At 44.9% G+C, this 16,506-nt stretch overlaps 1 protein-coding gene across 8 annotated transcripts in view; it reads left to right on the top strand.

Annotated features, from left to right (window-relative positions):
- SORBS1 (sorbin and SH3 domain containing 1) overlaps nucleotides 1-16,506 on the top strand; it is a 187,948-nt gene that overhangs the window by 15,382 nt on the left and 156,060 nt on the right. For 2 of the 8 annotated variants that reach the window (XM_075935652.2, XM_075935647.2), the window contains exon 2: nucleotides 6,362-6,545. The exons of the other annotated variants lie outside the window; for them this stretch is intronic. The gene's annotated coding sequence lies outside the window, so the exon portion shown is untranslated. The remainder of the gene's footprint in view (nucleotides 1-6,361; nucleotides 6,546-16,506) is intronic. 8 annotated transcript variants of the gene reach the window in all.

The raw sequence follows: 16,506 nt of genomic DNA, 5'->3' as shown, positions 1-16,506 counted from the left end.
TCTCCCTCCTCACTGACCAGTGAGCCTACCCTGTCCTTAGTCTTCCTCTTGCTTCTAATGTATTTATAAAAAGTCTTCTTGTTTCCCTTTATTCCTGTAGCTAGTTTGAGCTCATTTTGTGCCTTTGCCTTTCTAATCTTGCCCCTGCATTCCTGTGTTGTTTGCCTATACTGTATTCATTCTTTGTAATTTGTCCTACTTTCCATTTTTTATATGACTCCTTTTTTATTTTTAGATCATGCAAGATCTCATGATTAAGCCGAGGCGGTTTTTTGCCATATTTTCTATCTTTCTGATGCAGCGGAATAGCTTACTTTTGGGCCCTTAACAATGTCCCTTTGAAAAACTACCAACTCTTCTCAGTTGTTTTTCCCCTTAGTCTTGATTCCCATGGACCTTACCTATCAGCTCTCTGAGCTTACCAAAATCTGCCTTCCCGAAATCCAAATGTTTATTTTATCAAAGAAAAAGTCAGTACTAAGTACTGGAGGTGAGAAGCAAATGTTGCTTGTGTCATTGAACATGAACAGAGGGTGATGGGAAAAGTCTTTTTATATCACTGAGCTACAAAAACAGACGAAGCATCCAACCAATTGGAGTCTGCGATCAGATTGTGCCTCCCCTCTGTGGGTCTGTTGGCAGGCTCTGTGCCATTGAAAATGGATCAGTTTAGGCACTAGCTTCCCTGCATTTTCTGGGGTTGGGGAGTAGCTGTTGTTCAGTTTTCAGGGAGTGGTTCTGTTGTTTTTTGTTTTAAAATCAGGTCAGAGTCATGCCACACTGGCTTGTTTGATGCAGCTGACTGCTAAAAGTCCAGTGTGTGTATCACAAGGCTGAGGTGCGCAGGAGCAGCAGGCTATGGGGCCATAACAAACCAACTTGTCCTTTGCTAGGCAATAAGACAGGTCACTGACTAACCTGTCCTTCAGTTCCAGACATCAAACAAGCTCTTGGCTCCGGCTTTTCTCTTCCTAGCTCCTTCTCCTATCTTTAGTGTTATGATAGGTAAAGCTTTCTGACAACACTTTCAAACTTTGGCATCTCATTTATATGCTTTGCTTTTCAGAGACACATAAAACAGCTGAGATGGATTTTATTGTATATATACCAATCCGTCTGACTCTCTTTTCTCTGGAATCTGGGGGTATCATGGCCTCTTGTGAGTTTCCTGTGGGCCAGGTTGGAATTACTACAGTGCTGAAATATCCCCCTTATGTTATGTGACAGGTGGAGTCTGCAGCCAGTAGCAATTAGGGATGTTAAATTTAGAGTAATTGACTAATCGAATGGTCAGTGCACTTTGCATCGACTATTTGATTAGTTGATAGGGTGCCTCTGTCTTTGAAGTGTAGCAGCTGTTGCTACACTTCAAAGGTGAAAGCGCTGTGGGGAGCACGGGTCCAACGGTGCAGTCCCTCGCTGGCCCCGTGATCCCCAAGGCATTTCAAAGCAGCAGCACCGTGTGGAGCCCTTCTGCTAACTCCTGCTCCATGTGGTGCTGCCACTTTGAAATGCTGCGGGGAGCCCAGCATCTGGCTCCTCGCAGCATTTGAAAGTGGCAGTGCCCTGTGGAGTCCGGGATCAGCTGGGGTCTCCTCCATTGACCCTGGGCTCCAAGCAGCGTTGCCGCTTTGAAACGCTGTGGGGAGCCTAGTGTCAGGCTCCATGCGGCATTTCAAAGTAGCAGCACTGCACAGAGCCCGGAGTCAGCCAGGGAGTCTCCAGCTGATCCCAGGCTACTTGTGGCGCTGCCACTTTGAAATGCTGGGTGCAGCCTGGGGACAACCCATTTGGCCCCAGGCAGCACTCAGTGTTTCAAAGCAACAGTGCCACGTGGAGTCCGGAATCTGGCCCTAGGCTCCACGCAGTGCTGCTGCTTTAACGTACCCCCTCCTGTGCCCCTCTTTTCTTGCTGCTTCTTTTTGACAGAGGCAGCAAGGGGTGTGGGGAAGTGACTAGTCGATTGGCCTGTCAACTGTCCGATAAACATTTGCTTATTGGCTAGTCGACTAATCCCTAGTAGCAATGAGAGTTGCAAGGGTTTGTTTAAATATTGTGATGAGCTGGCTGGAAGTGTACGTGTGCCAGATACTAAGCAGGGTGACCTAGATGACTAGGGAGGAGTATAAACAATATTGCTTGAGCATTCAGGGGCCAAAGTGCAATTGGAATTGCAGCTAGCAAGGGAAGTGAAGGGTAACAAGAAGAGTTTCCATAGGTAGGTTGGTAAGAAGAAGGAGGACCATAAAAGCGTAGGATTCTTACTGAATGGGGGAGGCAACTTAGAGACAGATGATATGAGAAATGCTGAAGTACTCAATGCTTTTTTACCTTGGTCTTCACAGACAAGGTCAGCTCCCATACTGCTGCACTGGGCAGCACAGTACGGGGAGGTGGTGAGCAGCCCTCAATGGTGTACATTTTTGGATAAATAGTTTACTTAACTTCTATCTCTGTTTTCTTATCTATAAAATGGGTATGTTTATATGTAACCTACGAGGGGATTGTGAGGTTTAATTGGAAATTGCACAGTTCTTTGGCCATGTAAATGGTGCTAAAGATTCTTATTCTTAAATGCAGTTTGAGTTTCTTATTTAAAAACAGTGGGATATATATATATATAAAGTATTTCAGAGAGTGTCTGTCCACATCTAATGGCATGTATTATAAGGGTTTTGTATAGCTAAGCATTTATTGGGGTGGATAAAAAAGGGTATATGACACCAATTAATTTGGTTGGACAACAGAAAGGGAAAACTTTGACACTGTTTTCTAATGAGTCAATCAGAAATTTTGTGTTGACTTTTACTGGCTCTGCCATTGTTTGGTGGAATCTAAAATAGGTTATGAATGTGTTTGTGAGGAAAGATAAATCTGTTAAGAACTGTTGCATTCAATACATTTCCTTTTTAAGTAGAAACAATATAAAGAGCTTAATTCAGCACTGAATAAATCTCACTTTTGTTGCACTGATTGTATAAAATCCTGCGCTGCTCTGCTCTGTGTTTGCCTCATGCTGTTTATATTACCTCAAATGTCATTCCAGAAAAGAGTTTGGCGTAGGCCTGCAGCGAAAGCCATTTCACTCCATGTATGGACCTGGTCTCCCAAAGCTATTTTAGTGGGCAGCTAGAAAGTATTTCTTTGTGAGCTGTCATTTTGTTTGTGTTGCTATCTGTGAGAGGGTTTGATGGGGTGGCTGTGTTCCTCTGAAATGCTGCACTGTGCACTTTCCAGGAAGGGGGATGGCAAGTTGTGGTTTTTATTTTGTTTTGTTAAAACCGTATCTTGGCACTCTGGCCCTGTTAATCTAGCTAGAGGTAGAATTGTCGAAAGCCTTCTGCATTGCACAATAGGATCCATTCACAAACTCAAAGGGCCAGACTTTTTAGGACCGGTTCTGTTCAATATCTTCATCAACGATTTAGATGATGGCATAGAAATATCCTTATAAAGTTTGGTATGAGAGGAGTAGCCGTGTTAGTCTGAATCTACAAAAGCGACGAGGAGTCCTATGGCACCTTATAGACTCACAGATTTATTGGACCATAAGCTTTCGTGGGCAAAGACATGCATCTGACGAAGTGGGTCTTTGCCCACGAAAGCTTATGCCCCAATAAATCTGTGAGTCTATAAGGTGCCACAGGACTCCTTGTCCCTTATAAAGTTTGCAGATGATACCCAGCGGAGAGGGGTTGCAACTGCTTTGGAGGATAGGATCATAATTCAAAATGATCTGAAGAAACTGGAGAAATAGTCTGAAGTAAATAGGGTGAAGTTCAATAAGGACAAATGCAAAGTGCTCCACTTAGGGAAGAACAATCCGTTTCTCACATACAGAATGGGAAGTGACTGTCTAGGAAGGAGTACTGCAGAAAGAGATCTTGGGGTCAGAGTGGCCCACAATACGAGCCAACAGTGTGATGCTGTTGCAAAAAGAGCAAACCTGCTTCTGGGATGCATTAACAGGAGTGTTATGAGCAAGACACGAGAATTCATTCTTCTGCTCTACTCTGCACTGATTAGGCATCAGTTGGAGTGTTGTGTCCAGTTCTGGGTCCCACATTTCAAGAAAGATGTGGAGAAATTGGAGAGGGTCCAGAGAAGAGCAACAAAAATGATTAAAGGTTTTGAAAACAAGACCTATAGGCTTGGAGTATGTATGGGCCCCACCAAAACACACGCGAGGTGTGACACATGTGCTGGCCATTCTCCAAAATAATCTGGGCTGTGATCTCACTTCATTGTACATCTATTCCATACTGAGAAAACAGGGCTTTGGAAGGGCTGTCTGAAGACTTCAAAGGGAGTTAGGCACAGAGCTACATGCTCAAAGTGCAGAGCACTCATGCCACCTCCATGCCTCTCTTTGGAACGCAGCATCTTTTTCAGGGATGTAGTGCTCATGCAGTAATAGTTTTGGTGTCTAAATAGATGTTCATTGGTCCAATCTAAAACTTTCATTTGTCTCCACAATAGGGATGTTAAATTTTGATTAACTGACTAATTGAATAGTCAATGCAATTTGCATCGACTGACTGATTAGTTGATAAGGGCGCCTCCGCCTTTGAAGTGCAGAAACAGCCCCAGAGCTGTTGCTACACTTCAAAGGTGAAACACTTCAGGGAGCACGGGTCCAGTAGGGCAGTCCCCCACTGACCCTGTGCTCCCTGTGGCATTTCAAAGAGGCAGCACCCCATGGAGCTTGGGATCGGCGGGAGAGTCCCCAGATGATCCCGGGCTCCACGTCTGGCCCCAAGGCTGTACATGGTGTTTCAAAGTGGCAGCGCTGCGTGGAGTCCCAGGCTCCATGTTGCGCTGCCACTTTGAAGCACTCTGTCTTCTTCCCCCCACCTTGCTGCTTCTTTCTGATAGAGACAGCCAGTGGGGAGAAACAGCTAGTCAACTAGTGTGCATTTGCTTTCCAGATCCTCGACTAGTTCACATCCCTACTCCACAAATGAATTGCTTTTACCCATCTGGATTCTGGGTAGTCTTGTCTGTTTATTTCTGGTCTGATTTCAAATGGCCAAGTGAATGTGCTTCCCCACAGCGCAGCCCTTGAAAAATGTTTTGATTGCCTAGTAGAGCTAGTCAAATCTAGAATTCATTGTGCTGAGCAGGACACTATTCCAGTGGGCACAAAAACCGGGCAGAGCCCGTAAGACTATCACTAATGCACTGCAATACTAGGAAGAAGCAAGGTCATACTAGTGTATTAGTGCAATCCCCTCTAGTGGATGGGCCATATATGAAAGTTTATGGATCTGGTCCATTGAGCAGTGGAAGTTTGTACTTTTAGAGCTAAAGGTCAAGGTTCAGTTCTGCAGATGGCCTGATCAGGGCACTATTACTCTTGAAGAAAGAGATGGACAGTCGCCAGTGGCAAAATGGAAAATGCTTTTTAGAGAAACACCATGACACTGACAGAAACCCATAGGTCTGTGTCAGGTTAATGATACCTCCCATTTCCTGCAATATTCTGCCTCCTGAAAGTAGTTTGAAAAATGAAGGCAAATGTCTTTACATCTTTTGGTGGGATTTCCAAAGGTGCCTAATGCAGGTGGGCCCCCAACTCCCCTGGGTTTTCAGGGACAGTTGGTAAGTTGCCTTTGAAAAAAATCTCAGTCTTGATCTCCTCCTTAGGAGAACTCAAGAGCCTGGGTCTCCTAATGCTATGTATGGAAAACAAAGCAAGCCTCTTTAGTACAGCAGTTGCAAAAGGCTTTGTAAACACTGAATGGAAAATGTGATTGTATGTGTATTAACAGTAACAATTCATCTCCTTTTTAAAAATGTCAGAACTGAAGAGAGAGCTATAGAATAGAAGCCAGTTAGACACCTTTTACAGTATTCTATTGTCACTTTTTGAATGCATCCACCTCCTTCTTTTGGTACTCTCATTTTGCACTGAGTTGCATACAATTAGTCAGTGAATATTTAATTGCTCTGAATGCAGTAGAATCATAGCATCCTAGGGCTGGAAGAGACCTCAGGAGTCATCAAGTCCAGCCCCCTGCCCAACACTGGACCAATCCCAACTAAACCATCCCAACCAGGGCTCTGTCAAGTTGGGACTTAAAAACCGCTAGGGATGGAGATTCTACCTCCTTCTTAGGTAACCCATCCCAGCGCTTCCCCACCCTCCTAGTGCAATAGTTTTTCCTGATATCCAACCTAGACCTCCCCCACTGCAATGACTCTGTTACATAAAGAAAATGCGTTGTGCATGAATTGCCTCACCTTGCACCAGTATTGCATGGTAGTAACCCCACTGTTGGGTACTTCCAAGAGCAGAATTAACCCTCATATCTTCAATCTAGCATAGGATTCTTTCTGACAGTTTCTCTCTCCCCAACAGACATTCTGTAAATGTAGCCCAAGAGCCTGCATTGTTTAAAAATGCAAACTCACTGGCTCGGTATCTGCACGGGGAGGACAAAACTGATCAACAGCTGGTTCTAAATGTTGGGAACTCAAGCAGCTCCATTAATTTATCACAGGAGAATTTGAATTAAATGTTCCATCCAAAACAACTACCTCAGGTGAGACTAGAATCTAAATCATCCGGAGAAGTAAACACTAACAGTAATGTTGTTGGGTTAGCATTTAAAAAACAAAACAAGGTTGTCATGTACTGCTTGATAAGCTGCTAGTTTTGCTGTGATTAAGGGTGTGCACATTTATTATGGAGGATGGCAGTAGTTGCTGTGTGATGAAGACTGAGGGTTTCTATTATTATTCTGTGTTTTCAAGCCCCCCCCCAAACTTCCACAGACAAAAAAAGATCTTTCTGAAATTTCACATGCTTCATTTCATCCCAGGGCAAAGTTTGTGATTCCCCTCCCCCCCCCCCCTTCATCCTCCCCAGAAGTCAGGTACGTCAGTGTTTTGAACCTATCCTTGAAGTTTGCTTTTGGATAATTTGCTGCTCCCCTCCCCCCCCCCCAGTTTTTGAAATGATGTAACATAGAACTAAACTTCTTTTCTTTTTCATTGGCCTTTCTTAGATGAAGTGTCTTTTGGACGCGGGGTGGGGAATTACAAAGATGTATAAAACAGCCACAAACGCATGTCACACTTGTCTTTTGGCTCTGTGTGTATAGCTCCTAGCGCCAGGGGGTTTTAGGCCATGACTGCGGATTCCTAGGCACGATGGTAACACACATCATGCATAACAATATAGTCACACCATGAGTAACATACATAATACTCCCAGTATGACTGTATTATTATGTATTATGCGTTACTCTCATTGAGACTGTATTACTATGTAACACACATAATGCATACTAATACAGTGGTCTGGGAAAGGGCCGACGAGAGGCTTATTAAGGCAAGCATATAAAGAGGAACCCAACATTAGAATGTCTGGAAATTAAGTTGATCTGTCCAGCCGGCTTCCCCACAGCTCTACAGTCTGTTGCAACCAAAAGTGAAAAAAGGTTAAGTAGAACCCAGATTGATCAAAGCTTTGAGTCCCAGGCAAGAATTCTCCCTCTCAAATGACCTCTTCATTACTGGTTCCTCCATGTGCCTCTGGTTGGCTGTGCCCTGTGTTGATGACTACTGTTGTGACTCCCTGCTTAGTCCATGACACCTGCTTTCATTAGGGTGTGGATCTTGCCTTCCTTCCCTTCTTGCTGCAACCCAAATTGTTGGGTTTAAGGGCTCGCATGAACAAAGAGTTTTGATACAAGGCATTGCAACCTGAGAATAGAGCAGGCATGGTGTTGTGTGACTTCATTAGCTCATGCCTTGGATACAATGATCTATCCATTTGAGAACATGTGTGGAATGCCCTAAAATATTGTGTTTGGCATACGTTGTGCCAAATGGTGCACACACAGTAACAAGCCCTCAGTAATAATTCATTGGGAAGGCTAACATGTACTCTTTAAACAAGCTAAAAAGATTTGTAAGGAAATCGAGAATGAAAAGAAACAGATTGCAAAATTGCTTTTTGCACTAGCTCCTTTGTGGTGTCTTTCTCTTTGCAAAGGATGGTTTTTGTAGCTCTCTTCCCACAGTGATGAACTCATGAACAAAAGGCAGGGAGTGTAAGAGAAGAGGCTACAGTCTGGATCAGATACTGCAATGTGTGCTGTGGAAAATTAGATTGTGTGTTGTGGGGAAAGATTTATGGTTTTGTTTTGTTTTTAAAAGTAATCACAATGAAGAAGATCTATGGTTATTATTCTTTTGCTTAGTTTCAGGAACAAAATTCAGTCATTGGGAATGGTGTTTGACTTTATCTTGGAGTTTAAGTTTTTAAGCTTTTCTTTTTAGTGCTAAATTAAAGGAAATTAGGACAAGTTTCTTAGGCTATGTCTACACTGAGCATCTTTTAGCGACAAAGTTATGTCGACACAGCCTAGTCACTAAATGTTGGCATGTGTAAATTAGGGATGTAATCAAGAAGTCAAGTATTCTACTACTCGCTTCCAGGTCCCTGCTTGCTGCCTCTGTATGAGAGGCAGCAAGGGGAGGGGGAACCAGGAGCAGGTGCCATCTCCTCAGTTTCGCTTGCTCTTCCTGTCCTGCGCTGCTGCCTCTATCAGAGGCAACAGCGGGGAGGAATTAGGGGAGGCTTCCGTGAAGTAGCCTCTGTCTGCAGCAGCCCGGGCTGGCCATGGGTAGAGGCTACTCCAGCAGCAGCCCCATCTATGTGGGCCGGCACTGACCATGGACAGGGAACGAGGTGTACCGGTAGTTCAGAATAGGAAGCCTAATCCGAACTACCTAGTTCGTGCCGCGTGTAGGCGCGGGCACAAAGTCCGAACTAGCGGACATTTAAAAATGGCGGCGCCCGGCAATATCAAATCCCGGGCTTCATTTGCAACTCCGGTTGCCTACATTAACCACCCTAGTTCAAACTAGGGTGGTAGTGTAGACATACCCAAAGTAACATTTACACTTGCACTCACTGTGGCAATACGTTAGTCATTCGGGTTTTGTGAAGTTTTTAAGCATGCATGGACAACAAAAGTGTTCAACTGCAAGTGTAGATTAAGCTTTGGTAGCTATGGAAGCTTCTCCAAGGCTTCTTCCAGGTCATTCAGCTTTCCCACTTCTTGACTTATAACAATAAAATGATAAACTGTCTTCTACTTGAGCTTGGATCCTGGCATGCGGTGGTAGGGGCTTCCACATTATGTGGCTCAGTTTTCCACATGGCCGTTTTTATAGCTGCCGCTTCTGACAGTCAGGAAAAACAGCTGAAACCCCCTTTTAAACTGTTTTAGTAAAAAAACTACTCATAGCTGTTTTAAATTGTTATTTTTCTACTTAAAAATAGATTTGTATATTATGGGCTGAGGGTCAGAGGTCAAATGCAGGCCTTCCAGTGGAGCTTGCACTTGTGTATAACATGCCTGAAATTGGCCTACACTCTTTGAATCGGTATGAAGGCCGGGCAATATCCTCTTTAGTTCTGCATCTTCTATTAGCTTGTCAAACGATTGCCCCCACAGGATGCTCCCTAAACCCATTTCAGATTTCCATCACAACCAAGTGTCAGCCAACGTCAACAGTGCAGAATTTCCTCCATATATGGACTGGGAACTAAACCAAATGAATTTGGCTGGTGCTTCAAGATGCCTGTGCACATCTCTGAGGAGCTGTAGTTGAAGGGTGCTCTTTCTACAGCAGATCCACTAAAGACTAGGGGGCCTCTTCCTCTCCTGGTGTAGAGCTGCACAGCTGCAGTGCAGGCCGAAGAGCATTGCCAGTTTACACCAGTTGAGAAGCTGGCTCTGCATGCACTTTGGAGTCAAGGAGGGGGTCATGGAGCAGACTGCCAGTTTGAATTGCTCTTTCTCTGTACATGCTCCCTTCACAGCTTGCCTCTGGAAGAGCCTTCCTTCAAGCCTTTGTTAGGAATGATCAATACACGGTGGCTAATGCATCGATATAAACAAACCACTTTAGTCTTTCTGGCCATGCCTCAGATGAGCTGGGCAGAGTAATAATTTGGTGTTTGCTTTGCAGCACTGCCCAGAGGCCTCAATCTAGGATCCAAGCCCCATTCAGCTAGTTGCTAGACATATATGAAATAGCCCCAAAGAGGTTGCAACCTAACCAGGTATTACTGTGCAAATGCATTTTGTCTGCTGGCAAAGGAAAACTTAGCTTATCTTCCTTGCCAAAGGGTGGAATGAGGAAATATAAACTTGGGGGAAAGTGGAAAGCATTTTCACTTGGTCTTACACAATTCTCTATAGCTTTTGCTAGTCACACAATCTAGTAATTACATATTTTCTTAGATTTGAGTGACAATTGTTACTAGCCCTAAGTTTATCAATTTTTGACTGAGGAGCATCTTTCAAATTGTTTAGTCAGAGTTCATTTGAGATCCACGTCATGAATCCAAGCCTAGCAATCTTTCACTTTGTACGGTGCTTTTTTTAACATGAGACTTGTTGCCCCAATTCAGCAGCACTGACTTGGCAGTGGACGTTTGAGATACAGTACTGTGGATTGGAATAGAAAAATTGTCTGGTCCCTTAAGTTTTCACACGGCTCAACCTGTAGTACACTTTGAACATTTGTGTTACAATGTGTGTGGAGCATTAATAGGAATAACACAAAGCATCCTTTTTGTATTGTACAATATTGTTCAATTTCCAGATGCAGGAAGGAAATGTAAACACACAGTAGGTTTGTTTGACTTGGCCATGTGATGGAATATATGTGCCTATGAAAAACTACTTCATCCATTCTTGGGTTGGTGTTTGCTGAAGAAATAAAAGGTAATTGATACAACTGTATGCATTGGCAATAGTTCTGCAATGAAATATCGATGCCATTGTATTTTTTTCACACAGTGTTGATTTAAATCACATTGAGTTAGCTTCAGTGCAAGTTAGGTGACTAAATACCTTTGAGGATATGGGCAATGAAATGATTGGAAATCCCTGCATCCCATTGACCTGAGATAGCTTTTTGTCTTCTTTAGACCAGCACAGAATAGTATTTCCCATGTCCATGTGGTTTAATTAAGCATATGTTTTCAAATGTGTATTTTGTAGTGGTTTTTTTTCCATTTTTGCTCTAGTGCAGTGGTCTTCAGCTTTTTCAGGCACAAGATCACTTTTTCAATAGAAGTGCAATGTAAGATCTATCTCAATCCAAATACTCTGGCCCCACTTCCTTCCCTCCCCTTTTTTTGAGGCCCTGCTCCTGCTCCTCTGGGCTCAGAGCTTTCAAAAGTGAAAGTAGTTTAGACCTGGCTTTTTTGACGAACCCCGCCCTTTCTCGAAAAGCCATGTAAACCTCATTTTTGAGGAAGAGCGGCTTTTTGACAAGGGGGACGGGATTCGCTGCAAAAGCCTCTTCTAAACTATTTTCACTTTAGAAAGCGAGATGAAAGAAGATATGCAAATTCCCGCAGAATTTGCATGTCCTCTTTCAACACTCTAGCATAGTCTAGATGAGCCCACCCTTCTCCAAGGCTTTCACCCTGCTCACTCCATCCCCCTTTCTCTCCCATCCTCACTCTCTTTCCCAGGCTAGGGGATTGGGTACATGCTCTGGTCTTGGGCCAAGGGGTTTGGAGTATGAGAGGGTCTCCGGGCTTAGCCCAGGGTGGGGGATTGGGGTCCAGGAGGGCTTTCAGGGTGCAAGCTCTGGGAAGGAGTTTGGGTGTAGGGGGACTCACTTCTGGGGCAGGAGGAGGTTCAGGGCAGGGACAAGAGTTCAGGAAGCAGGCTTGGGCTGGGCAACATTTAAGCGAGATGGCTTCCAGGTGGAGCAGTGGGGTTAAGGCAGGCTTACTCCTGCCCTAGCCCTGCACCACTCCTGAAAACAGTTGGCATGTACAGCAATGGCGCCATGTGCTGCCCCTCGTATACAGGCACTGAGCCCACAGCTTCTGCTGGCCACGACGGATCCCTGTTATTGATCAATGGGTGCTGCAGGAGTGGTGTCTGCAGGCAATGACAGCATGCGGGGACCCTCTGCTCTGCCTTCCACAAGGGCTGCAGGGACATGCCAGCCATGTCTAGCAGCAGCAATTACCACAGGGATGACTCCAGCCACAACAGGTTAAGCATTTTAGAACTCACTAGTCAAAGAATTAAATTTAAATATAAGAGAAATGAAAATGATGAAATGCACAGACCAGTCAAAACCCAAAGATACCACACTTTGCCAGCAGTAACAGAAGTAACAACAACCTCCCATGTATGTGTTGGGTCGGAAGATGAGAGTGAAGGACAGGGTGTGTTTGTGAGAATGACAGACACACACCCAGTGTGTGAAAGTGACAGAGACTTGCATTGCCAAGCTCCCTCTATCCTCTTCTCCCCGTGTGGAGATAGGGTACTGAAGTGGGGTTCAGACCAAAGGTTCATCTAGCCCAGTATCATGTCTGCCGACAGTGGCCAGCACCAGGTGCCCCAGAGAGGGTGGACCGAAGACAATGATCAATCGACTTGTCTCCTGCCATCTCTCTCCAGCCTCTCAGTACAGTACTGTGATTATTAGGAGTTGTCACTATCCTGGAGATAATCTCAAATTATGTGTGTGTTGACTGAAATTACAAAGGAAAGGGAGAAGTGATGTTCCACACTTGGGGCTTGATTCTCCATTCCATTAATGATGGGGGTCCAACTTCAGGCCACTGAAGAGTAGCATCAGAACTGAAAATTTTGGATTTAGATGGAGTGGTCTCTCAAATACTTCTGCGTTAGAAATTAAAGAGTTTTTGTCTGCCAAGACTTGAGGTCAGGTCCTTGGAGGAGTTTTGGTTTTTATACAACAGCTGATCTGGCTAATGTCTGAAAAAAGTAGGGCATTAGACTTATACGCTGCTTCAGCTGTTCAAGACATTGGACCAGATTCACAGTTACACTGGTGTGAATCTGGAGCAACACTGTTTAAATCAAAGGAATTGCTTGCTGTAGATGTATACCTGTATAATTAAGATCAGAATCTAGCTTTGGCTCTGTAGAAAAATACATTCAAGGGATTGAATTCCTTGTATTGACAAGTGAATGCAGAAGGAACCGATCTGAAACAGTTTTGTTATTTTGGGGCTAGTTCTTTCCCTGGAGTAAATTGGAGAAGCTCCATTGACTGCAGCGGAGTTACCTCCACTCTAGGGATGTAATGGTGTAGCCGATTAACCTATAAACAAAATCTTATAGGTTAATGCTAGACTACACGCATTTCCCCCCAGTAAATTTTTTAGCAGGTTGGCCAGCAGCCTGTCTCAGTCCTGGCTCGGGACCTACCCCTGCTATGGCTCTCCATTTAAAGTGCATTAGGAGGTAGGTGGGCAGGCTGCCTGGCTCAGTTCTGGCTCATGCTGGGTCCAGGAGCTCAGGACTGTCTCTCTCCCTCCCCACCCCCAGACAGGGGATATTGCCACCCCTGTATCAGGCAGCTAGACCATGAGGGGAGCTCATTTTTAAACTGGCACCCCTCGCTGACCAGCTCCCACGTGGCACGGAGTGGTAGGGGGCTTCTTGGGAGTAGGGCCAGATTGCATTGGCTGCCAGCCTTGTCCCCGAGACTGTAGAAAAGTCGGGTAACCAATAAGAATTCATGAGGTACTCAACTATTCAGTTAATAGATATTTAACATCCCTACTCTACTCATATCAAATGAGGATCCGGCCTATTGAGTCTCTGGGTATTTCTGTTCTTGGTGTGGAATCACAAGGTTATTTCATTTACTTTATAAAAAACATTCTCTTCTTTTTCATGTTGCGAGAGGGCTCTGGACACAAAGGAAGTTTGCCCAGGAATCTTTGCCTCTCACGGGATGACAACAATTTGTTGTTTTTCCTGAAGAGAGTTAACTTATTAATTCATATTCTGCTGCAGTCTTGTTGGTTCACATCTTGTAATGCACGTGGTTATTTGCAGATGTCATGCGCTTGGCATCTGATGCTTTGCAAGAGCAAAAGGGAAGCTAGTTGAAGCAGCACCAGTGCTGACTTGGGCTGTGCTATGGAGATGTACAGTGTATACTCAAGACAACAATTCAGGGCCATTTTGCTACCTTGGCAGCACTTGGATGATTCATTCTAGAGGACATTAGAAGCCAAGAAAAAGGTCATTTGAGATCAGCCAGAATTCCAGGGGAAATAGGTGTATGGTTATTTTCCAGCTCAGGTGTCTGGTAGCTGAGAGCAATATTCACAGCAGCCACAGTAATGTTTTATTGGGCCTATTGTTTTAGGGAATTTCAGTAGTGCAGTCAGGATGGTTAACAGTCACTGGACAGAGCCTTGAGTATCTGCTAGTCTGCAGCAAGGACAGTTACGACCACTGGCAGCGGTGGATATTTTTCTTTAGGCTGCATCCACTCATGTTCTGAGCCCTGGACAGAGAGTACTGGCTCACTCAGTACGGGGTACAAACACAAGAGTGGTGTGTTCCTGACATGGGCTGAACATGAACCAGCAGCGTACAGGAGAAAGGTTCCTTATCCCATTCCCAATCTGCCAAGCCCCTTGCTCCCCCAGATACAAACCTTACTGAAACTGTAGGGTAGCAAGGTCTGTACAGTGGTGAGCATGATAACCCTGGTGCTGGGAGCACGCAGCAGTGAATGCTTGTGTGGTGCTCCCGTACTGCAGCAACGAGGGTACATTCCTACCTACGGTTGAGGAGGCAGCTGACTTGTGTACTGTATACTCATGAGACTTTTGCCTCTGCCATGCATGTGCAGTGACCATTATGGACAAGTCCTGGAGTATTTGGTAGGGATGAACCCTATAGGGATCCAACTGAAAAATGTCTAGCATTTGCCAGGGAATGAAATTGTCTGTCTGTAGGATTTGGTATCAGGGATGATACGTTTGATATGTTGGCAGCAAGGTTGTTCATGAGCCAAGATTTTCCAAAGCAGTGAGTGGATCTGAGAATCTCCATCTTGTGGTTTCTAACTTGAGACCCATGAAAAGGCTCCAGTTAAGGGGTCTCATGTTTTACACCCCAAAATTGAATCATCTAAAATCATAGAATCATAAAATCACAGAAGATTAGGATTGGAAGGGGCCCTCAGGAGGTTTTCTAGTCCAACCCCCTGCTCAAATCAGGACCAGCCTCAACTAAATCAACCTAATCAGAGCTTTGTCAAGGATGGAGATTACACCATTTCCCCAGGTGACACATCCCAGTGCTTCACCACCCTCTTAGTGGCATACTTTATCCTAATATCCAATCTAGACCTCCCCCACTGCAACTTGAGACCATTGTTCCTCCTTCTGTCATCTGCCACCCCTGAGAACAGCCTGGCTCCATCTTCTTTCGAGCTCCCCTTCCGTGGGTTGAAGGCTGCTATCAAATCCCCACTCACTCTTCTGCAGACTAAATTAGCCCAGTTTCTTCAGCCTCTCCTCATAAATCCCATGCCCCAGACCCCTGATCATTTTCATTGTCCTCTGCTGGACTCTCTCCAGTGCATCCACATCCTTTCTGAAGTGAGATGGGGCCAAGCCTGGATGCAGTGAATCCAGATCTTCAATGAAGATATTGAACAAAACCAGTCCCAGGACTGACTCTGGGCACTCCGCTTGACATGGCTGCTAGCTAGACATCGAGCTGTTGATTGCTACCCATCAAGCCTGACAATCTAGCCAGCTTTCTAGCCATCTTATAGTCCATTTATCCAAGCCATTCTTGCTGGCAAGAATACTGTGGGAGACCGTATCAAAAGCCTTGCTGAAGTCAAACTAATAGGGATATTCACAAGGGCAATCAGGTCAGTCAGGCCTGACTTGCCCTTAGTAAATCCATGTTGACTGCTCCTGACCCCCTGCCTCTTCTCCAAGTGTTTGCAATGGATTTGACACTCTTAGGTGTTATGATTTTGGTTTCCAAGGTTGGGTGGGATGGCACCAGGGCCACGCTGGAGCCTGCATTTTATACTAGAACTCAACAGAGAAAGCCTTCCTGCCAGAGAGCCCACGTTACCCTTTTTCCAGTGCCCTCTCCATTCAGCTTGCACAGGGAGAAGGCGTACCTGCCAGGAGTGCTGCTTGGCTCTTTAAATATTCCTCTCCCACCCAGGCACGTGAAAGTTGGGAATGGCTTTCTCTCTAGAATGATTCATTGCTTTTTTAATCAGTCAGTGGGGGCGAGCAGTCCTGTGGGAGAGAGACTAGGCAGGAACAGCTGACCCAGGGCAAAAGGCTCCAGTTGGAGTTTGGCTTATGTTTAACTTGTTAATAAAGCAAAACCCCAGCAAGGAGGTGAGTTTTGACCCTGACCCGCGGTAAGCGTGGCTGCATTTTGGAGTGAGGCAGGAATGCCACCTGCTTTCAAGATGCTTAGGTGAAATACTGGGCATTTAATAGTTAAATGGAAAGTGGGGCTGGCCAGAACCTCTCCGGCAATGATGCTTGAATACCTACGTCTGTGACTCCACATTGCTCTGTCTCGGCAAGGTTCTTCATACTCCTAGATTCTTAGCACAGTTGAACCAGATTAGTCATGTTAGTATCTAGTTACCTGGCCAAATCAGTCTCAACACTGAAGCTTTTCCTAATGCTGG

This window comes from Pelodiscus sinensis, chromosome 8, assembly GCF_052426305.1.
Source record: "Pelodiscus sinensis isolate ZL-2025 chromosome 8, ASM5242630v1, whole genome shotgun sequence".
NCBI lineage: Eukaryota > Metazoa > Chordata > Testudines > Trionychidae > Pelodiscus > Pelodiscus sinensis.
Note: the sequence above shows the minus strand (reverse complement) of the source record. Positions and strands in the feature narration are given on the sequence as shown.